This window comes from Phalacrocorax aristotelis, chromosome 8 (assembly GCF_949628215.1).
Source record: "Phalacrocorax aristotelis chromosome 8, bGulAri2.1, whole genome shotgun sequence".
NCBI classification, from domain to species: Eukaryota; Metazoa; Chordata; class Aves; order Suliformes; family Phalacrocoracidae; genus Phalacrocorax; species Phalacrocorax aristotelis.
The window spans coordinates 989,132-1,013,050 of NC_134283.1; the positions used below are offsets into that span (position 1 = coordinate 989,132).

Here is a 23,919-nt window from a genome sequence, read left to right on the forward strand (position 1 = left end):
TCATTTTTCTCCTCCAGATCGGGAGAATCTGTGAAACAGCAATAGAGGAGAGATTTTGTAGACTATAACAGGCAACAAGGTGTGCACGGCCAAAGCGTAAATTAGCCCTACCAAGGCTATGTTGGCCAACAAACTTCATCGAGCCAGAAAGTGGAATTTAAGTATTTTGTAAGCTTTCATAAAACATTTTAATTACATCATTGCAGCAACAGATTAATTAGTCCTAAATGTAGCCTGCGCTTTTATGCCTTTCACCTGCTAATTTTCTCTGCTACTCCAGCCTCTCTCTTGGACAACTAGCCTGAGCCCGTCTCCAGCACTAACGTCCTTCCTGGCACTCGGAGTCTCTCTTCTGCCCTTCCCCTGCGCCGTTCGGGCCAGGCAAGCGCTGCAAAAGTCAGCCTAAGTCAGGTCCGTTCTGCAAGGAGACTGAAAGGGGGACACGTCGTGGTGATACAACTCCTTAACTACTAAAAGGCAAAGCTATCAAGATAGAAGAAATTATAAGCTATAATTTTAAGTAATTCCTTTGCAAATGATGAGCGTTTTGCTAATAATACTTTAGAATCTAAATTTTGTCACTTACTCAACAAAACACTGAGGTAATTTAGGTTAATATGAACCTTTGCAGAATATTTAATTTCTGCCGCCGGCTATTCTCTAGTTTTCTATAATATATTGTGTATGAATCCTTTCCAGAAATGAAAATTGTATAATGCTGGCATTGTGATACAAACTGACGGCAGCCAGGAAATTGGAAGTTCAGGCTGAGGCTTCATCCTTCATTTACACCACTGCTGAGAAGGGGAGAGCAGAGACGCAGAGTTAGGGACAGTGAAGGGCTTAACTTTTAATTTCCTGGATGTTATCATTTTAAATAGGAGCCTTGCTGTTATTTAAATCCATCTGGGGGAGGCAAGGGGGAGGCAAGAAAAAGGAAATCATACTGTTTCTTTGAGCAACTGGAGCTGAATGGTGTGAGTCATTTGCTCCAAAAGAAAAAAACGAGCCACACAACATCCAAATACCCATGGTGCTCTAGCACTAGTTTTCTAGAATTTTGCTGGATGATGTCAGATGATGTCAGATGATGTCAGACAGCAACTGCAGCCAGTCAGGAATGAAGCTATGCACCAGGCTACTCCTACACAGGCCTGCAGAAACCCAAACCTACAGGAGACCCTGGTCTTCACACAGTCAAGAGTCCGCTAAAAACAGAAGCAAGGAGCAGCAGTGATTTGTGAGTCCAGCCGAAGCTCCCTGAGGACCAGTACAACCCAGCTTTGTGGGAATCTGGAGTACACTCTCTCGTGCCAGCACTGGCAACGGGCACGTGTTGCTGGTCGCCCAGTTGAGGTGGTTTCCCTCGTGATCTACGTCGAACGCTTTCATTCTAGTAGCGCCAGGCTGCAGCGTGAAAACCCACAGCTGGATTTTGTCACCAGATGTCAACAGTTCCTCATCCTGGCAGAGGTTTTGCAAAGAGATGCAGAAAAATTCACAAGGAATATCGCATTACGGTCAGGCAAGTTCCCTACCACGTACTTTTGAAGCCCAAAGGTAACGACCTGGGTGAGCGGGACAGATTCTGGAGCTTGCGTCACCGCTGCTATTCCATCGCTGCGCATCGTGCCGCGATCCTGCATGAGGCGGCTGAGCACCCAGCGAACAGCACGGCTCCCCCGCGCCCTAGTCCCACAGCCACCAGTCACGACCATCCACAGCTGCTCTGCGGCTTTTAGTCAGTGTCCCAGCACTTGCAAAATTCTGTCAGCCCTCAACTGGTGTTTAAAAATCGTCCCTGTTCCTCGTTGGCATAGCGCACCACGCACAGGGGCCATACGCTGAACCTAAAGCTTCGTACATATCTTTCAGATGGCCGTAACGGTTTAGCCACGCTACCTACACCGTACTGAGCGCGGCATCTGGATCTCGAACCCTGCTCAGCCAGGCGATAGCCCGTGACTCTGGAATCAGCATGTCGAAACTCTCCATTTCAAAATTTTAAGCAATGTAGAAGCTAAGTACTGCAAAAATGTTACAGACAGCAACCGGACCTTGTAACGCTCAAGTCTTGCCATAACCCAGCAGATCCTCATCCTCTCACAAAAAAAGATATGGAAATATCGATCTCTGCTTGAAATACTCACCCCCAGCTAAGACACTCTGGGACTCTAGTAAGATCATACACAAAAACCCAGTCACTTGAAGCCCAGCAACTTCTCGTGTTATGGCCTGGAACAGAGCTTAAAGCACTCACATGAAAATGCAATTAAGAGAAGTAATATTTTAAAACTTTGAACAGTTACTATTCACCGAGTATTTCAACAGCTAAGTCTTATGCAAGAATGAATGGCATTCATTTTCACACAAAAATGTTATGAAAATTGATTTTGAAAAAAACCAAAAATATTTTCAAGGGAAAATATTTGCATTTGATTACTTCATTTAAAACGTTAAATAACAGAAGTAGAAAAAAGGAGAAGAAAGCCCTAACAAAAGGAGAAGAAAGCCCTAACAGTTTTTCACAGACTTCAAAGTAACTGCAGCAGACGAAATGGGACTTCAGAAGTGCCAGCACAGGGAGAATAGTTCAGGCATGCCTCTGATTTATTTCCCTCTTCTGCACAAAAGTGCTGACATACATCTTGAAGCGCATTTTGACATATGAATGTATACTAGACCATTTACTCCATAGGTAATTGTACAATTTCCACTGGAAGACAATTCTCGGGTCTTGTTGAAAGAATACTTTTAGTAATGGATGACACCTGAATAATTAATTCCTCACCATTCCACCAGTCTCAGATTCAGGAGTTAGTTTCTGTTCTCCTCCAAACGCTGCCTGGTATTTTTCAGAGTTCATCTTTCTTATAAAGTTGAATTTCTGGGTCCTAAAGCTTAAACTCTGTCTTTCAAAGGCCAAGAACATTTCGTGTCCTAAATCATGGGAATGTGGAACAGCCTGTAGTTCTACATTGAATCAACTCTTAGAAATGTCACTGCTTTGTGGTTTGAATGCTGAAGCGACCCAAGATTCATCAAGGCTGATGGTTGCTTATATGAACTTGTCGATAAGGCTCCAATTCCTATTTAATTTCTAATATACGAATCAACATTATACAATCAATAAGGTAATAAACTATTTAATCAATAATATAATCAACACCTAAGCTTTTATCTAGATGTTTGTGGATCCTAAACAGGCATTGCCTATGAAGAATTCTCAGGAATTAATGGGTTTACATATGTCATTGCTAATTTAGTGGGACCAACCAGGCCATCACTTAAAACACTATCATCATGGTGGGCCACTTAATTAATGAAGATACCTTATTCAGGCATCTTCCCACTGCTCGGATCGCAAGGTGAGAAATCTAATCTTCTCTTCACACTGGTGACATAAAAAGTAGATAGTGAAGTGAATTAAACCCTGTAAAATAATGCACAAAATGCATCTTAATGAAGAAGATGGTCAAACTAAAAACAATGACTGGCAGAAGCAAGAGACTCCTCTGGAACGGTCTCGTGGAAGCACAGGATTGCACAGCTCCACAGCAGACACCGCAACAACTTCATCCAGCGCACTACTGTGTGCTCCCTACTCTGAGATCTCACTCCTAAAGCTGGCACTTGCCAGCGGCACCACAGTGAGAAACCGTGCTGCTGCCAGGTGTCTCGGTGTCAGGTAGTTAGCCCAGGCCAGCGCACACTCAACCAAACGGACGAGGGTACCATAATCTTGTGGCAATATAAGCTCTTCAGCGTGGCTCTAAACTTGCCATGCTACGTCAGCCAAACGAGAAGCTTATCAGGAAGTTTTGTGTCAAGAAAATTTAACAAAGAAATTGTCATCCCAGTTTGCCACGTGGTCCTTGATACTGGTTTTTATTATTTATTTATCAGCAGCAACGGGCTTATATAATGATTGACTGTGGAAAGAAATAGTGTGTCACACTGGGAAAAAAAGTAGGGACGCTGGTTGCACTATCATGTTGTCATCGTCACCGAAAAAAATTCACAAGCAGATATAGGAAAAACGTGTCCTTCCTTGCCTTGCACGGACAGAGAAGAGACAGGGACGGGAAGGATGAGGAAAGATAACAGGCAGACACGTAGGAGCATTTGACATAACCTATGCCGAGAGCACTGATCACCTTAGGACTACAGTGAGTTAAAATCTGTTAGCATCCACATTGTAAACCAAAGCTAGGCGCAGTTCTAACATGCTTACAGAAAGTCCTTTCATCATGCTCTGCAAGAGTTCACTAGCAATCTCCTAAAATACAAGCTGCTGGAGACTGTATTCCAGCCTTTGAGCAAGCGACCACAGGTGAGATATTTAACATTTCCCTCTGGAGTCAGAACAACTCCTCGCTGACACACACGAGGCTGCTTACCTCTAACTCCGGGGTTAGGATACTGCCCTACTGATAAGTCTAAATCTCTTTGGGGTGAGGAAACATTAAAAAACAAGCAAACAATGCCCTCCCCCCAAAAAAAACCCCAAACAAACCACCAATAAAACCAGGTCTGCAGCCTTCTGGGAAAATCTTCTAAACTCTAGGCTGTCTTTAAAAGTTTGGCACTGATGTTCTGAAATAGTGAGCCCAGCACTCATGTCCAGAGGTGTGAGTAGAGCTGCATTTTTCCAGGGGCGCTTAGCCTGTATATGCAGGGAAATAACTCTGGCCAGGATTTCAGGCACAGCCTTTACCTCGCGGCACACTGGCAATGGTAAGCTGTATTATAAGATACCCATCTCTCCTTCCAACTGTGTAGGGAACAGAGGTGCTTTGCTCAGGTGCATGGGATCAAACCTGGCTGCCCGGCATGTACCAAAACGATGCCTAAGCCATTCTGTAGATCATTTAAAAATCCCGTGCTACCACTCTCTTCCTGAATAGAGAAAAAAAATTGCTTCCTTTTCATGTATAAGGAAGAAGGTGCCATCGAAGCCTTCCACACCCACTATCCAAACGGCCCTGGTGCTACCAGGTCTTTAGCAGAGAGAGTTGTTAATTGTTGGTGAAAAAATAACTGACGTACCCCTTGTTGAAAGCGACATCTAGGAGGACAATGTGGAAAGAAAGGGCCAAGGGCAGAGGCTACGGATGGGGCGAGGGAAGAGTCACTGAGAACAGACCAGCAGCTTATTCCAGTCGTTGCATTGCACCAGCTAATGAGCAGAAGACTCATAAGACAGATATATATACACACACACGGTCCTTAAAGTTGTACTCACACAGATGTACATGATTCGCTCTAACTACTGATCTGGGTGATCACCCCTCTGGCTTCCGCTGGCGACTTCCACGTGGCATAAGGCTAAAGGATGTTAGGTGTCCACTATTAATTTTCCTCCCTCTTAATGCATTGGCGCTTACTCCTGGCCAGTACTGCCTTCATTCATTCCCAGGTCTTGGCTACCCTTCAGGATGCAAAGCTCTTCCTTTTTCTTACTAGACCTGGCACTGATATGACAAATATGGTGACAAATACGGGAACAAGGACGCAGGAGCTTATTTCAAATGAAGAACATTTGTCTGTCTGTCTGCTAACAGAAGGCTACCAACCCTCCCTACACACACCCCCACACCCCACACCCCCCATGATTTTTTCTACCAATATAACTGGCATTTCAAGTAGCATAGTCGTATCTAGTTTCTGGTTTTGCACTAAGAAACATACTGTAAAAAGTAATTGGCTTCTGTATTCAGCCAGAGAGCAAAGACAAACCATAGAGTATGTTTGGAAAACCTCAACATCTGGTTATGGTAATAACCTCATAAAGAGAGAATTTTAACTGCCTGCTTTCCTTCTGTCATTCCAAATACCGACAGAAGAGAGATGTCACCAAACCTTTGTTAGTCTTTTAACATCCAAGCGATTAATTTAACAGATCACTCTACAAGGAGGTTGTTAAAGGGAGAAGGTTTGTGTCCGAGCACGTTCAGTGGAGAAGGGAGGAAGAACTTAGGAGAGGGGCTTTACATGTCTCCATTAATGACTTCTGAAATGGGGAAATGACAACCCTGTCCTGATAATCTGCAACATTTTGAGGCAAATCTTGTAAACAAACAGGCTGCAGCATTCAGCATCAGCTTGGGATAATTACATGTAAATGGAAAAACAGTAGAAAACCAGAGCCAACCCTGTTTCAGCTACATAGTGCAAGCCCAGTGACAAGTGTCTTTCAAATGACAACGCTAAAAAGCACTGGGCTACACCAGGCTGCCTAGAGCTTGCACATCAAACACTCATCTACAGAATTCTTGTTTTTAAATACCATTTAAAATTATTTTTAAACACCCTGCTCCATAGGAATTACAGCAACAAAGTAACCTGTGCAATTTTTGCTTCGGATTCACGAATCGTTTCTTGAAGAAACTTTGAGTACTTTTCCCAGTTCGGGAGCAGCTTAACTCTAAAAGGAATAATTGTTTTCCGACATCACAGGAAAGCAGCTAACTGCCAGTACTCGCCTGCTGAACTCCGCCAAAGTTTCTTTCAACAGAAGTTATATAAACCGAGATAAGATCTTCAGAAATAATTGTTAGTAGGACGAGAGGCACTAGGTCCTCGTGGAGGAGAAGCAGCCACACCACGAGAGGGACTAAGCAAGTAAAATTTTCTGACATTCTTGGCACAAGGAGACAGGGAAAGGTTTCGAGGCTGCTAAACGCTGCATCTGCAGAGCTGATTTCATCCTTTAGCCTGTGGATCCAAATGGAGTACGGATTAGTGCTGGTAGGAGCACGCAAAGCAGTTTTGGGAAAAAGCAAGCCAGCAAGGCCGGGGCTGGCGCTCCGTTGTAAACTGTTACGGAATTCACCAACGGCAAAGTGTTCGGCAATAAGCCAAACTGCTTGTCATCGCGCTGCGTTACCTCCTGTGCGGGAATCCGAGCAACCTCTCAGCATTTGAGTGGCAAAATGCCCCAGCAGAATAGCACTGCCTTTGGAAGAAGAGGCTATCAACTCCACGGTCCGAACGAGATCTTCGAAGCATCCTGACGTACACGGACGAGGGGGAGAAGGTTTCTCCCACCAGGCACAGAAAAATCACATCAATACTTTTTTTTTGTTTTTTAAATAAGTCATCTGGATATTTTTCAGCACTACTTCTACAATAAGCGACTACATACTATTTCCTAAGGGAGATACTGGGCACTTACCAGGCAGTGCAACTACCACCCTGCTGTTATTAACATCTCTAGAAATTAGCAGGTTTTGGGGTTTTTTTTTATTTTGGGGCTTTCTACCTGCACTACCCCAGTGCTTCACCAGCAGTTTTTTTTCTGTATTTACTGCTTTCCTTTTAAAAGACACGAGAAATTAAAGACTGCTAGCTTCTAGGAAAGAGAGTCAACTATTATAATATTGTCTTCCACATAATTATGGACAAAGAAACTTGTAATAATCTCTGCATCAAGCCCACATTTCTACTTCAGCTATTACAGTTATGGGGGAAAAGCCTTAAAATTCCCAGAGATTCGAGGCTTTCAGTGACAGGGAACCCACAAGATCTCTAGCTACTCTGTTTTAGCAGAGGACTACACATGCTGCTGGAAACATCCATCTTGTATTTATTTATATTATCCACAGATAAGGCTCCTTCTCTTTTCCTACCTTCCTGTTTCCCTGGATGTTACCCTCTTCATATCATATAACTGTGGATTACATTTGCTCCCTTGGCAAAAGCATAAGACTGGATTCTCCTGTTCAACTATTAATCCACCCTAACCACTAAGGCTTTTTCAGATGTTTTTTTGGATGCTTTCCTGGCTGTAGTCCTACATCTCACAATCACAACCTCTGGTTTTTCTTTTATTCATTTATTTAAACAAAGGCCTGACTTCACATTATCCACTATGTTAAAATGCATATTAATGATAAAACATGGCTTTAAAAATTATTTGGGTTTGTCATAAAAGCGGACCTGCACCCATCATTACTTATACAATATGAATTTTTTTAACTGAAAATTTGCACAACTGTTTCATACCTTTATGATTAATGCGTTAACGCTTACATGCTTCCAATTAGACCATGAATGTGAGTTATGGTTTTTTTTCCTAGCTAGATGTATTTTGTATATTGTCTGTGAATTTTAGAAACAAAGAATTAGTTCTAAAATTAACATTGAGAAATTATAGTTTATTAAGGAAAGTGATCCTAATTGGGGAACGATCAAGCAAAGAAAAGGTCTCAGGATAAAATTTTGATCCCATCAAAAGCAACGCAAAACTTCTATTTACTCCATTAAGGTCACAGTTTCACCCCAGAATGTGCGCACTCCATTTCTCTCAATTTTATGGCAAGGTCACTGGCAAAGCCTACAGGACAGTGCCTCTGACCCCGCTGGCTCACTGCTCATTGCGGTCAGGACCAGCCAGCGCGCGCCACGGAGGCACGGAGGCGGGACAGTCACTCTAAGGCTTCGCTAAGACCTGCTCAGACGAAACCGGGAACGTTACAGTGAGTGCCAGTCCTTCCAGTATTTCCATTTTTCACCCATATCAACCAAATACATTTCTTCGCACTCAAGACTCTGTACAAGCCAAGTCTCAAGTGTAAAAGTTCAGCTCTTTCTGCCTGCATCAGTCCTTTAAATTGATTTCTGTATTTTAATGAAAAGAATCCCTCCCCGTGTTCATTTCTGGATGGAAGTTTTGCTCCAACATGAATGGAATACTCTCGTGCACCCAGTGAGCGTACGCTTCACCCTCAGAGAAAAAGGCATAAAATATTTCTGATATACTACGAAACTGCAAAAATAGGATCCCAAAGGAAATTCTTTTGCAACTGTAAATTAGCAGATACCACCTCTTTTTGCTCTTAAAAAGACCAATGTTAATTTTCTCAGATTATCTGTGAGCAGAATAATACATTTTTATGAAAGAATATAAATGCTCAAGATTATGCTTGTACACTTGTTTGCAGTACAGAAAATATAAGAATATGCACATTCTCCATATTGGTCACCGACAAATTCTCAAAAGACCTAACCAAGTTTTCCACAAATTATAAATACATATTATTTTTTATAGGATTGTATATATGTCTGTATATCAGAGAGCACAGCCACCTACAAGTGCTCTCCGTATGTATAAAAGAAGAACTGCTTAAAAAAAAAAAGCTGTTTTTCCTTTCTGACAAACGGGCATGAAATAACAGGCTGACATCTGCCTCTGCAGGTCATTCCAGTCAGGCTGCTGCATGTCAGAATTCAAACTGCTCCATCCATCAATGGCAGACCAAAAATTAACGTAGCTTGGAAACTCTGCAGCAAGACAGTAACAGCCCAATTTAAAGTCTGACCTTCGGAGAACGGTGGGGTAAGATGGAAAAATTATTTCATGCCCTGTACCAATCCAACACCACAGTTCAGAGCAATTTTCAGTTAATTTTTTTAATATATAAAATAAAGTTTGCTAGTATACAGTTGTTAAACTGTTATGTCAGATATGAAAATTGTTATAAAGGCTTTTAATTTATAAGGCATTATCAATTACATTCAAAGAGATGCAATTTCATTGCATTTAGGATTTTAATTTCTCTGAATTACTGATTAATATATTTTTTAAAAGTATCATGTATTCAAGGTTATAAATAACAATATTTTCTTAGTGAAAACTACAGTTGATTAGCCTGAAAATTTTTTTTGAAATAGGCTGCAATTTTTGCCAAATATAGAATTTCTAGCCCAATTAAACGAACAGGATAATCTATTAAAAATACTTTCTCAAAATTCCAATATTAAATTATTTTATAAGGGAGTTGATCAAAGAAGTTTATTAAATAATCACAGAGACATACACATTAGCGATGTGCACCAGCACAAATCAGAGAGGTGCCTTTAGGCCTTCTTGACTCTATACCAGCAGATAACAGTGATTAATTCATTTGTTAAATCACCTACTAACACACTTGTTAATTGCTCGATAAGCTCATTTAAGTGGAAGCTTAATAACACATAATTCAAACTTCCATCTCCTGTGGTAAATAGCAGAAATACCACCTAGTTGAAAACTTCAAGTAGTTCAATAAAATTGAACCGATTAAAAATAAAATTCAACTAACTCAATAAAATTGCTAGATCATACTTTAAACGTGCACCCAAACTTGAGAAAGGGATTTATTTTTCCCAAGCCTTTCTCTGGAGGTCGTCAAAAAAGCTCACTTAGTCTTTTCTTCACTTTCCAAGGATTTTTTCTAACGTTGCAAAACATTTTCTTTTGTTAAGCAGGTAGTTAGCTTTGCACCAGAATCAAAGACGCTAAGTTATCTGGAAGATGTTATTAAACAATTACGAGAGAATAGATAGCTTCAGTGTCAGGGTCTGCCAAAACAACAACACAAGGATATTTACTAGTTTGTTTTTATAAAAAAATAGAAGCAAATGTGATCCTGCTGCACTGGACACCTTTTCAAACATACGAGTCAGCTTTCCCTATCACATATTTTAAAATTCAACTTAACCAGAGAATTTTGGAACCGGACACTAATTTACAGCGTTTCTCACAGCGTACAGAACTGGACACTTTGGGCAACAAAAACATTCCCTTTATACTTTTTGTTGCGCGACTTCAGAGCCACTGACATAGTAAAGTCTCTCTCACACAACTGATAAAACCTCTTTTTGAAAATCTGACAACTGTCACAAAGGAAAACAGAAAAATTAGTTCAGATCCAAATATTCCTTAATGGCAAACATAAGGCCATCAAAGAATTAATGGAGATAATGTCTTCCATCATGGTACAAGGATACAGCGAAGACCAGCAAAATTCCAAGTTCCTGGGAGACAACAACCACCCAGGTATCATTTCTGATGAGATAACAAGTTTGGTTGGTAGCAATGGAAAAGATAGAATGTCTACCTCCTTTTTTAGTACCTTGAAAATACAAATTAACAAACGTGCACAATAACCTGCCAATAAGCCATGGGTACAATCTCTCCAGAACTAGCTGATCGGCAAGTCTAAAAAAGTACTGGTCTGAGTAACCACCACGTGGGTTATTTCTGGTTGGGAGCCAGTAAGGACCAGCTTTCCAGCGTCCGTGAAGGACTGCTGGTAACACTCGTGGGTGGCACAAAAGCTGGTGAACGGTAAAAGCTGAGAGGAAGCAACCATCTCATCCAGCACAGTATGAGCCACTACTATCCCCTAAACGGGACCGATTCAAGTATTACAGATTTTTAAATATCCCAATACAAAATAATTACACCTAGGAATAAAAAGACAGAGTATTTCAGAGCTATAAAGACAAAACAATTCAGAAGGTGACTTCTGTGTAATCTACTGGTAAAAAATCCCCTAAAGGTATTTGCTGGAACACTGAAAAGGAAAGAGATTTCATGCCTGTACATGGTGCTGATGAGACCAATACAGGAATAGTGCACACAATTCTGGCTTTTGATGCTGGATGCCTATTGGAAAACTGAAGGAAAAGCTTACACTGAAAGAAGTAAGACCCAAATCACATTTAACTTATCAAAAAGAAAATAGAAAGGTATAAAGGTACTTCCATGTACAGAAAGTATTGGACAGTAAAAGGCTCTGTCTCCTCAAAAAATCCAGAACAAGGACCAACATCCAGAGGCTGAAGCTGAGGAATTCAGACAAAAAGGTATATATTTTAATGTCTGACTGAATAGTAAGGAAGTGACAGATTCCTCCTGCCTTGAAATATCAAGACAAGTTGAAACAGTGCAACATATACTCTATTTAAACACAACTTTGTAGGCTTAATACAGAATTAACTAGGCTAATTTTAACAGTGTGTGTTCTACAGGATGTCAGATGAGATGATTTGGCACTCCCTTCTGCCTTCAAATCTATAACCAGTGAAATCATCCATTAGTGGCACTTCATAGAGTTTCCTCCACGTTCTTGTGGAGCGTCTGGGGTACCCCACTGCCAAAGACAAGCCGGCAGACTGCTCCTCCTTGGTTTGGTGCAGTAGGGGACTGAAATACTTGCACTCTAATTACCCCGAGAGAATATATTAGGCTGCCAAGTTGAACCGTAGTAATTTTATGACCAAATATGTATGTTAGCAAAGTTGTTGCTCGTTACCACGAAATCTGAGAAGTTCAGGTATAGGCCATATACTCAAATACAGACCATCTGACCAAGATAAGGAGTTAGTTTCCACATTTTATCTTCAGCTGCAAATTACTGGTTTAAGCTTTAAAAATAAATTTTAAAAATCAGACGTCTCTTGCAAGGGAAGCACAATTACCAGTAACTATTTAGATCTGAAAAAACTTTAACAAACATGAGTGTTTACACTATTAGTAACCACAGGTAGTGCTTTACAGTGTCCTATTCTACAAATAAAACATGCAATGATTACACACCAGAGAAACTGTACCATTATCTCATTATTTCCACTAAACTAATGGAAATTTACTCTATTTTTTTGTTTTCCACAGAATTAATACACTTGGTACACAGCATGATTTATTTTTAACTAGTCCTAAGACTTAACAATTTACAATCAGTTCACAGCCTTCTTGCCAATGAATGGACTTATTGAATTGCAGTTTTTAAAAGGGAAAAAAAGCCTTTATCTATTACCATTAAGCATTATACTAAATGAAGTTATGTGGAATATCCTCCCTTATGTGGAGGTAATCAAAGCTGCAGTCAGCGTCCTTTCCAAGGAAACTCTCCAAACTTGAACTAATCTGCAACTGAGTAGAACTATTCTGAAAAAATAAACTGTTTTACTTTTGTCTGTTGCACTTCGTTGCAAAAGGGTCATGTGTGAGAAGAGTGTTTCATCGGGAGAGTAGTAAGAACTTGCAGTTAACGAGATTTACTTTGTTTTACTTATAGAGTTGCTTGGACAGCAACAAAAGTCAACTGGCAAATCGAAACTCCAAATTTTATCTTTATTTTCTTACGTGTTTCCGAAGGACAGATGACAGCTGCTTCATAACAATTTCTCCAATGCTGTCCAATCCTTTAGCAGCCGTTAACGCTCGTGCCCAGGACTGCCGAGTCTGTTTTCAGAAACAGTACAGGAGAACCTGCAGTACCAAGATTGCTGCTTTAGGAGAGTTCCACCCAACGTAACCGAGAGAAGCGCCACTGATTCCGAGACAAGGGAAAGTCACAAAACTGCTATATGATCAACGTTTCTTTGATTCAGGGTAAAGCAGGATGTTAACCTATTACACTGATATGGCAGATATAACTACGTGCAACCCTCAGAAAATATTATTTCCAGATACAGACATGAACTGATGTAGTTGAAAGGAGAGCAACACTGCCACGACCCACAGCCCTCCCCTACACCCAGCCTCTTTGCCTTTCATCTTAGACCTGCGTTCCACTATAGGAGGGCCCAAGCCTACAGCTTACTGTTGGTCTTTCAGCGACATACGGTATTAGTATTTCTTTTAATTTTGTTTAAATGCAGGAATATTCAAAACAGTTTCCTGTGCACCTAGACAAACATTAGGGAATCAGACATCCTCCCCTCTTTCAAAGGGTTGCTTTGGGTTCTTCACTGGCCTCCAGCTTTGTGCTCTCTGGACACCCATTTCCCAAATACTGCTGCTTTGTGCTCTCCCTCCTTACCAAGTTCTTTTTGCTCTCTGGATTTTTGGTTCCTGTTCCACCCTGGTTTCCCTCTCCCACTTGAACACCTGTACTATGCAACAAAACTTTGTGATGGCAAACTGAACCACCGTACAGTCTTTGCTTCTCCTACCAGTGGCTGTTTTATTACATGTTCTTTTATGAGGAGCTGGCTTATCAACCAGATTTGCTACGATACAAAGACAACTAGGTGGTTTTTGAAGAATCTGTAGCTTAGAAGTTTCTGCCTTTGGGAAGACAAGTTGAACAACAAATCATATGCAGAGCGTGGTTTTAGCGGTTACCAGGAAGCAGGTCTCCAAGAGCCAAAACATGTCTTTACTTTCCCTCTTGCAGCATTCCTTCTCTCTGCGTGTGCTACAGCTACAACAAAAGACACATTTTTTCCTGTTTCCAAAGTTTACGTGCTCACGAACTCTGGAAGGGAGATACCAGAGATAAAAGAATGGCTGTGAGGAGACGACCGCTATGAGATAAGCTCTCCCTTCCCCAGTAACTCCCCGTGCCCACTCACCGCTATTCACAAACGCCTTATCAAGAGCAAGCAGCGAATGTCAGCAGCTCTTACAGACATTTACAAACACATCGCGGTTATTTATAAAAGAACACTTCCTAATGCAATTAATGGATTAACATATTACAAATATTATGATTGCAAACATTTAGAAGCGATCCTAAATTCACACTTATGTAAAATACAAAAGGCAGGTGCCTGGAAAATACCTCCTTTCCAAGAAAAATCCCGATGAGACGCTTCACGACTCTTTAGTGTGGCTCAACACCCGCACACACGCTGACAGCAGAGAACAATTCTGGATACTACAGAAAAGGATTCATATTTGAAAATACATTGTTTGCTCTATCTGAATTATTTCAACTCTCATCCATTAAATTATTAATGTAATATCAACGTTCTATTTTTAAGAGCAAGTCTGTTCTAGAGCAACAAATGGAAAATTAACCATAGCCATAGAAAATGATTAAATAAAACTGAATATACACGAATCTAAATTTATATTCATCTTCAGTAACGATTCTGATTACATACCCTGTAACAGTTAGCAGTATCGTCACTAGAAATATGTTTCCAAATTTTATTTTATTTTTTTAATTTGAAGCTTGGAAATAGGGTGGGAGGAAAGGAGGATTAGGGAAGAGAGGCTATTTTTCACTAAACATCAGATAGAAGATTTCCAATACTGCATCGTGGTGAAAAACAGTGACAGCACAAACGCACTGCAGAGATGGAAAGGACAGAAAAAGAACGGCAAGAGAAAGATATGATAGTTATCTTTGCTCAGTTGCTCCATTTCTGGGACACTAATTAAGATCACAAGTATCTTGTTTTGGATCAGCGGCAGCAGTTTTGTGTCAAAAGGGAAGAGGGAGCAGAACGATCTGATCTTCTTGTTTAGAGTAAAACTGTCAGAAGGGTAACATATGGGTGAGGTTGGACAAGTTGCATTAATGGGTAGAAATGTACACAATTCCATTTCTGATACAGAAACTTATGCATGCCTGTAAGAGCCCCTTCCTTCTCCCTCCCCGCCTGGGCCAATCACACACTTATTTCACTTTATAAGGGGGAGGCAAGAGCCTACTCTGTTGAATGGGCAAATTATTTTATGAACACACGGTAACCGGTACAACATGATTTGATTCCCACTTGGAAAATATTAGAAAATAAGAGTATATGACCAGGATAGGAAGGCCAACCAAGGCCATTCCAGACTAGTGTTACAAGAGGAAGCCCAGTTTTCCTTAGAACATGCTGTCTAGGAACTCTAACCAGCTTCCCAGTGGAAGGGGGTTTCAGAACCTACTCCACTCTACCAAAGTCCTCCATTCACCGAGGATGGCATTAGAAGACTGTCGTGGTTCCAGTCAACCCCGTGTACACGTAGAGACAACCAAGGATAAGGGGAAGTTACGTACATTTACTAAATACAGGCACATTTTTTCAGCTGCTACATTTAATACCTAAGTGAAGTGGCCGTGTTCGTGCATGCTTGCATGTCCATTATGGATGTGTACGCTCTCCTCTTGCGATGGAGCAGCCATGCCTGATGCACGTGATGTGCAAACTGGATTTATGCATGTTGAAATATTTCAGTGTTTGATTCTTCTTCTTGACAGAGAGCAGGGCTTCCACTGAAAGCTCATTTAATAAAAATAATGCAATGCAAATGAACCTGAATCAGAAAAATTAGATTGATGGAAGTAGCTCGGTCGCTGTAATTACACAAGGTGTATTATTTCCTAAATTCTCTTTGCATTAAATATATACCATACATTTATCAAACATAATTAGCAGTTTAGGTGACAAGGATTTTATTTTTCTCCTGCAATAAGAACTCCTCTACACCAGTATGTACATCTAATGTGATACGAACATTTTCTTACTATCGCTGTTTGCTCCTCTACGAAAAATTTCATAGGATCAACAAATCGGAGGAGGAATACCATCTGGGACTTACAGAGCAGAAGATGAGGAAGATGGCTAGGTCAGCCTTCTGTGGCTTTCATAAGCATAAAATAAAATTAAATCAGTCAAAGCTTTTAAGGTTGTTAGTCAAATAAATCGTATTTGAAAGCAAAATAATTGATGATACTCCCATACAGCTTTATTTCCCTTATAATCAGCATTTCATTTTTTCAAATACAGAAATAAATCGATGAACACACAGCAACAGAAGTTACAAAAGAAGCTGTGACAAAGTTGAATGTGGTCAATAGGCATTCCGCTAAAAGAAATGGGCTGTCAAAGAGGGACAGACAAAGTGTATTCAACGAAAATGTTATTTTTATGTAGCACTACCTTTCTTTGCTTTTCTTTGCCTTTTGCTAATTTCCTTCTGCCTAAACCTAATTTAAAGAATAGCCTGGAGAACCTAATTTAAACCACGAAAAAATTTAAGGTGATACTACACTGGGCTGAAGCGGAAGACTAATATTGATGCCCTGTTCTCAGACCACTAGTGGTATTCTTCAGGCTGACTTTCTGATTGACAGTCGGTCTTAAATTTGAGTTTCATGTCTTCAATTTCCTTTTCAACTTGCTATTATTGCAACATGTTTCCTAAGTGATCCTTGGGTTTTATAAAAAAGGTTGCTCCCTTTTTCGCCCAAGACTGTAAGAGTCAACACTGTGGGGTACATCTTCAAAAATATTCCCAAGATGAGTTAAACATTTGAGACTTCTTATAGAAGCTGTGTTTGTTTTTAAATCTAGTGAACGTTAAGATCAAAGCTGCCATGACTGAAAATGCCCTGTTTATTGTATAGTGTGCAAAAGCAGTACCTTAGGAAAGTCCCTTGGAAAAGACACAAAATATTTGAAATGGGATGCATGCTTTGTTTATATTTCTATAAATAATATTTACAACATCATTAAATTACTGAACAAGCTGTACTCTTCTGGACTAATTACAATATCTAACTAGCATATCTCGTACCCTCTGTGGAACCTCTATGGCAAGCAGCAGCCAAGAAAGCCCAGTTTCTGCAGTGTGCACAGCTCTTCCCGCTGTCACACTGTCAGTTCCCTTCTGCTTGTTTCCCCACTGGCTGTTTTGAGCAGACTCAAGCTGCAAGCGCACCGCTGTAAAACCAATGTCTTACCTTCTAACAGAAAACTCCCCGTCTCTATATTAGTGCTTTGATTTCATTTAATCTCTGCTGTATGCTGCAGGGCACCTTCAGTGCTTCCGTTTTAGACATTCAAATCTTGAGGCTCAAACTTACTTCACTTACTGAAAATAAACTCAGCTAGAAAGGTATTTGTGTCCTTGTTTTCAAAGACATTTCAAAAAGCAAAACGCGTTAACAAAATACTAGCCAGTTGTAAACTCTGAGCCTGTAAGAAGTCTGAAATTTTGTTAAGTCATTTGTTCCAGGCTGGTTTGCATCAAGTGCGGTTTGACTGAGACAGGGAGAGAAAAAAGATGGCTTGCTGATCATGCATCTAATAGTATATATTTATATATTTACCATCTATGCCTCACTGTAGAGCATTCTTAAAAAATGCAGTTTGCTTCCCACAAATGCCATCGACCAACAGGACGAGGGCCAGTTTTGTTTATGCTGAATTTTCATATATGTTTCATGAACGTACAAGTCCTATTTTTCACAAGGCTTTAGAGCAAAATACTGAATACGTGAACCACAAAAGCTGCCTGGTTCTGCCAAATGTAACTGCCATATCCCCTCCCTTTAGTAAGATATAAGGGTGTTGCTACTCTCACAGCAACAGCCCCGGATAGCCCGTATTTACAGGTTGTGACACAATTTACTAAACATGGAGACATTAAAAGCTATTAGGCATGTCTAAGAAATTTCATTAGCACGTACGGACAATTATGAAACTGAAATTCTCACTGAATTAAATGCAGTGACATCAGCCTCACTGACCTTCTTCACATCAAAGTGAGGACCTTTCCAACTAAGATATTGAAGCTCGCTCTTCTCTCCACAGCTGAACGCTTCTCCAGGAGTGCAGACACATGGGGGTTTTGTTTAGGTTTTGGGTGATGTGGGGTTTTTTTTAATAGTTTCACAGAAAATATCTATATCAAAACAATGGCATGGCAGAAAGCACTTTCAGTTTTTCTCTTAAAATCCCCTAGGATCATACGGGGACTTCAAGTCAAAAACCCTCACTTTAGAACAATAAATAAATAAACCCGCTAAAGCCTTCCCAAGGCTGGCCAACTGTAGCATAAGTAATGCAAGAGGCTGAGAGATGCCAGATAAATTTGATTACTATAAAAGATGGGAATATGTTTCTTTCCTCAGAGAATTCACAAAAAGGGGTCAAAAACAAAGCAGCGCTGAAAGCAAACAACTTCATTTCGCCAGCAACTCAAGGCGAAAATACAGCACAATTTCGTGGGAACATTTTATCACATTGGCGCAGGCACCTCCTAATCTTCTATTTCTGAAAAAGGAAAATGGGAAAGATAGAGTCCAAGCAAAATGGGACTCTTTTTTTGGAAAAGTCATTCCAATTAATATATCAATTTAGCAAAGAGTTCAAGAACTGTTTTCTTCTTCCACCTGCCACCTGCATCATAGTATCTCTAGCACGTTTCATGAGGAAAAAAAAAAGTAATCTTACACTTCACATTACGCTTCCTATTTGTCAGATTACCAAATCATTTATATCGAACACACTCAGAGAGCATCATTAGGAGAAATGACCTACCCTACTTGCCTTGTTAACGAAAAACAAAGTCTTGATTCAACGCTAATTGTTACAGCCCTGAGTAACGATTAGATGCAGAGAACCCCGGTGCGCTATTCCCCAACGAAAAGATGGTCCTGATCTCACATCGCTACATTTTCCCTCTGTAAATAGATGAGCTCTTGCAAGCTGCTATTACAACGGCACTAGTATTTTGCTAACCTCTCGGGAATTTCTTTTTCCTTCACATGTCCTAGGGTTGCACTTGGCTTTTTCACTAATGCCTCACGTTGGTGGCACGGTCGTATTGTCAGCAGCCAGCACACGCTATACTTTCAGCTAACCACAAAAGCTAGTCTTAGTAGAATCTATTAGGTTTCACCTTTTTTTCATGACTTCTTCAAAGTCATCCAGTTCTTCCTATTTAATGTCCCCAACTTTCACTCTAACAGCCTCTCTCAGCATCAGGTCTTCGGCCCAGTTTCAGCAGTGCGTGTATGTTTTTACAGAAGAGTTACACACAGGAAGTATAAAAAAAGGCTGATCTTTGAGGAACAGGTAACTTCCACCCAGCCTGATAAATTCATTCTCAGCACACAAAACCCCTTTCATTTGCATTACCCTTCTTACAGATAATCTTCTACTTTTGAAATAAATACTTTCCAGGGTGTCATTCTACCAGTTGCTCTACGGGACTCAAGAAAGGATGGGTTTGCAGCACTTTTTACTAATAATATTTTTTCAGTATTAAAGGAAGAAACTGAATGTTTCTGGAACAGTCAGTCTTTGAAAAAAAGATCATTTTATTCCTTTTTCTATTGTTTCCTGTATTCCTTCTTTTATCAAAGAAAATCGGTCCGTAGGAGCGCATACAGCTCTATGCAGCATGGACACGTCCACCTAAGGTAAAGCACATTAACCCTTTTGGTACTGGAAAGGTGTTGAACCAGCCTGAGCTGTCTCTAAGCCCATCCTATCACTCTGCTAGTTCTTCTCTTCTCAATTATGAGACTACTGGTGATTTAGCTCCACTTGATTACTACAATTTGTAACGCGTCTGTGCTGAGAAGTTTCCCGTTCTCTCTTTGGCGGGGATGCGTGTGCAGGCAGGGTCTTTCGGAAAGGGTTTCTTTTGCAAGTATGTTGACAGCCCACACCTGCAGGTTCTTTCCTTCTGCTCAGGAGGCAATTTCCAGATAGCATTTCCACCTTTGACTTAGAACACACTTCCTGACTTTCCAACACTCCAGTTCTTCAATTTGTAAGTCTAGATGATTTCACTACCAAATTTTTTTAATTTCCAAAATTTTGCCAATTTCAAATAAAGCAGAAATGAAGTAGCAGACTACTTTTATTCTTCTGTTTCATTGAAAACAAATGTAAGGATTTGGGTTTTGCCATAAGCAGCTCTAAAGCACCTCCTAAGAAGCTCGGCCAAATCACAGTAAGATGAAGCAATCTACTGGCTATCCCAGAGAATAAAACCTTTTCCTTTATAAGCAGTACTTTTTTCATGCTAGAAATTTAAGTCACACAAGTATCCACACCCAAATTTGATTCAGGATTCAGTTCAAAATTCAGTTCAGGATTCAGTATTAAATGCTTTGCAGGAACCTAGCAGAAGCTTTGTTTGTGTCAAACAATTTTAGTAAAAAAAAATGGCTGATTATCTGTTTTAGTCATGCTATTGCTTCTTATTTTAGCACATTCTACTTCATAATTGCCATGCAACTATTATTTTACCCCTTATTGCTTTTTTCCACAGCATATGCATTCCAAAATCATCAATTTCCAGTAAAGCAAAGTCTAATTAATATTTGTAATAGCACATTAAAAAATGTTACCTACACTAAATCAACATAAAGGTAACACCTTCGTTTTCAACTTTCAAGGCCAAAACCAGTTATAATCTGGAATGAAGAACAGTTTCCTCACAAGAGCAAACCATGCTTTAGTACACTAACAAATACTTGAAAAGTTTTAACAACTTTAAAAAAAGAGTAATTGCCCTCTACAGTTTTCAGAACATTTTAAAACAAAGCATAAGACCAAGATACAGAGAAATTCAGAATTTGACCGAAGAAAAGAGAACAAGAGGAGGACAAACACCACCTCCATCCGACGCTCTGGTGTTTTCTGACTGCATAAACAGTGCCAGCTTTACAGAGAAGCCTAAAGGTGACTGCAGAGGCCTACAGCCGCCCGTCGTGGCCATCGTGCAACGGGCTATCTACAGGCACTCGGGGCACAAGAGCTCTTTTCCAGCAATGACTGAAGGACTGCGGGAAAAGGCAGGTCCGAGGAGAAAAGCATTCTAAGAGTAGAAGAGTTGTAACCACTGCAACAGAGGAAGAAGGGGAAGAGCTGGAGAGACTGAAGATGCCGGAAGCACTGAGCAGGCCAGTTCTTGCTCCCCGTTACTAAGCTACGTGCGGTGGCCACTTCCCGGTGACCGCTCGCTCCGAGCTGGGCAGACACCGCAAAGGAGCCCTCACCAAGGATCTGCTGCCAGGCTGATGGCTATGCCACCGCCAGACGGCAGGTACGCGTGACCTGTGTGACCACAGCCAAATGTGCAGTGACTTCGCCTTGCAAAAGCTGGTTCCTGGTGAACAGTCACACCAGCCGCCCCCGCAGCGGTATTCACCACGTAGCAGGGGGCCGGCGGCCAGCTCTCTGAACACCCCGCTGACACAGCGACCGCAGGCTACCTTACCGCAGCGGGCTGTTCTACAGCGCCTACAAAGGCTTCTGACCCTGAGCCTCAGCCCAGTGGCAGACCTGAACAGCCAGAGCACGGGCTCGCACGCGCGGGGACTGCCGCGGCGAGTCCGGCTGCGTGCGACAGAGCAGAACGAAATCCCAGAAGGGCAGACTGGGATCCTGGTTTGGGACACCTGGAGGGAGGGGGGCATAAAAAGCACTGGTAACATAAAAGTACGATCCACCATCAGTGAATTTGGGTTTTTTGTTCCTCACAGACACAGAACAGGAGTTTTTCACTCCTGCTTTCACAGCAGGGCAGAGGAGATGGGAAATCCGACCAGATGGATCCGTCAGGCAATTCTGACATCCCCAATATTGAATGAAGGAAACAATGCTGAGAAACTAAGGAAAGGGTGGTACAGACTGTCATGAAAACAAACAAATTAGATGCTGGCTTTAAAAGCCATCTATATGCTGTCCCCTTCTTACAGTGTGTTTTCTTCCTAACCACTTCAATGGTTGCTTGCATGAGCATAGCCGAACAGCAAGGCTCTTGGGAAGTGTGTGTTTTTAGGGAACAGACGCACAACGTGAAAATACTAAAGCACATTTAAGATAAATAATGAAGCAAGATTTATGAAAGTGCCTTCTATTTCTTCAGACACTATTTTCTCCTTTCTAAGAAACCTGATAGCACAATGTAAAAATTATTTTCCTTCCAGTATTGTTTTCAATATTAACATAAAAAAACCCGTGACCACTACCAATTTAAAAACACAACAAAATTATATGATGAGAGGTTTGGAGACATACATTGCAATTACTATGTGAGAAAGGGTACTGTAACTTGCTTCCTGGGCTTGAGAGATCACTTTTCATGCGTCTATAAAAATAAGATGCAAAAATCTTCTGGAATTAATAGTCTTTGTACTTTAGTGGCATAATTAGTCGATTTTTTTTTGCACCAAGGAGTTATTGAAAAAACAGTCAAAACCTGCAGAATGATGCTCGTGCACAGAGCAGTGACTGATGGGCAGCTCTTTGACTGACTAAATGAACAAAGGGCTCCTGTGGATTTTAATAACACTGATCCACTTATGAATCATAAATGATACAGAAACCCCTTTGCATCGTTGAGATTTTCAAGATGGGGGGTGGGGGGTGTTTTCATCCGACGAAACGTTATTCATCATGAGGTTTGGTTTTGTTTCCTCCTTTAAGAAAACAACTGCATTTGATATGTGTGCGACATGGATATCCTATCAGAGCCAATTGCTTAGATTTTCTGCCATAGGTAAGGTTTGTGAAAGAGAGGAAAATAGCAGGTTTTTCATGCACTTTCACAATTATCTGAAATATTGCATAGGAAAGATGAGAACAGACTTAGCAGCAGAGCAGTAAGGCCACTAGAGAAAAGACCCTGAAACTAACTGACACCACAAGATCATAATTTCTCATGGTTTTAAATAATTTTATTGGAATTTTTAAAATTTAGATTTAAAATAGTTAATTAATATATAGTTTCTACTGTAACCATAAGCCTATAACGAAGTGTAAGGAGATGTAGCTGGGAGGTAAGGGTAATGTATATTTTAAAAAGAAGCAGCTAACGTTTTCAGAAGAAAAAGCCTAGGCAACATTTGCTTTTTTGTCTCTAGGAAGTCAGGAGAAAACATTTCTTCAAGCTAAGTAACTCCAAGCTTTTCTGAATATACTAAGTACTTTTATTAGCCACAATGCCCTCTTATCTAGACATATTTCTTACACTGTGTTCTTACACTAGATACACATAATTCTATATATTTACATGTGTGTCATGCACACATTCCTTAAATAAAACTTCAAACCCACATTTTCAGAATGACAGAGGCAGATCAAACTCAAATCCTAGGAAATACAAATGTTTAACTGACCAGGACAATGTTCCTTCGCATTCTTGTATGTCTGCTTTGACTGAAATAATCTCATTTTTCCCCACAGGAGCCATATGTTATTAAGTGCAGGAAAAAAGTTTGGGTGACTAAGAAGGAAAACTGAAAAAGATGGTTCTGTCTCTACCAGTGCCCAAGAGTTCCTGCCCTGTATCAGCCATGCGAATACATGACGCACCACACGAAACGTGAACTCCTGAGTCCCCGCCGGGTATCACTCTTACCTCCGCACCAGCTCCTAAAACCACTATGTCTCTCCAACTACTTCACTGGACTCCTGATCTTGAACCCTGTGATTCAGCTTTTAAAATTTTCACTTCACGAAAGTTCAAAGCGTTCTCACCACCCCCATCATATCCATATGTCATACTGTAATGTCATGCTGCTTAGGTCAGACAAAAATGTGCAAAACCTAGAAAACTTCCTTCAGATATTTATTGATGCTGCAACTTAAAAGATTTTTCAAACAAATTTTTGTTTCCGT

At 40.7% G+C, this 23,919-nt stretch overlaps 1 protein-coding gene across 1 annotated transcript in view; it reads right to left on the minus strand.

Annotated features, from left to right (window-relative positions):
• The window catches only part of ZFHX3 (zinc finger homeobox 3), a 678,088-nt gene that overhangs the window by 415,726 nt on the left and 238,443 nt on the right, over positions 1 to 23,919 (minus strand). The gene's annotated exons all lie outside the window — the stretch shown is intronic.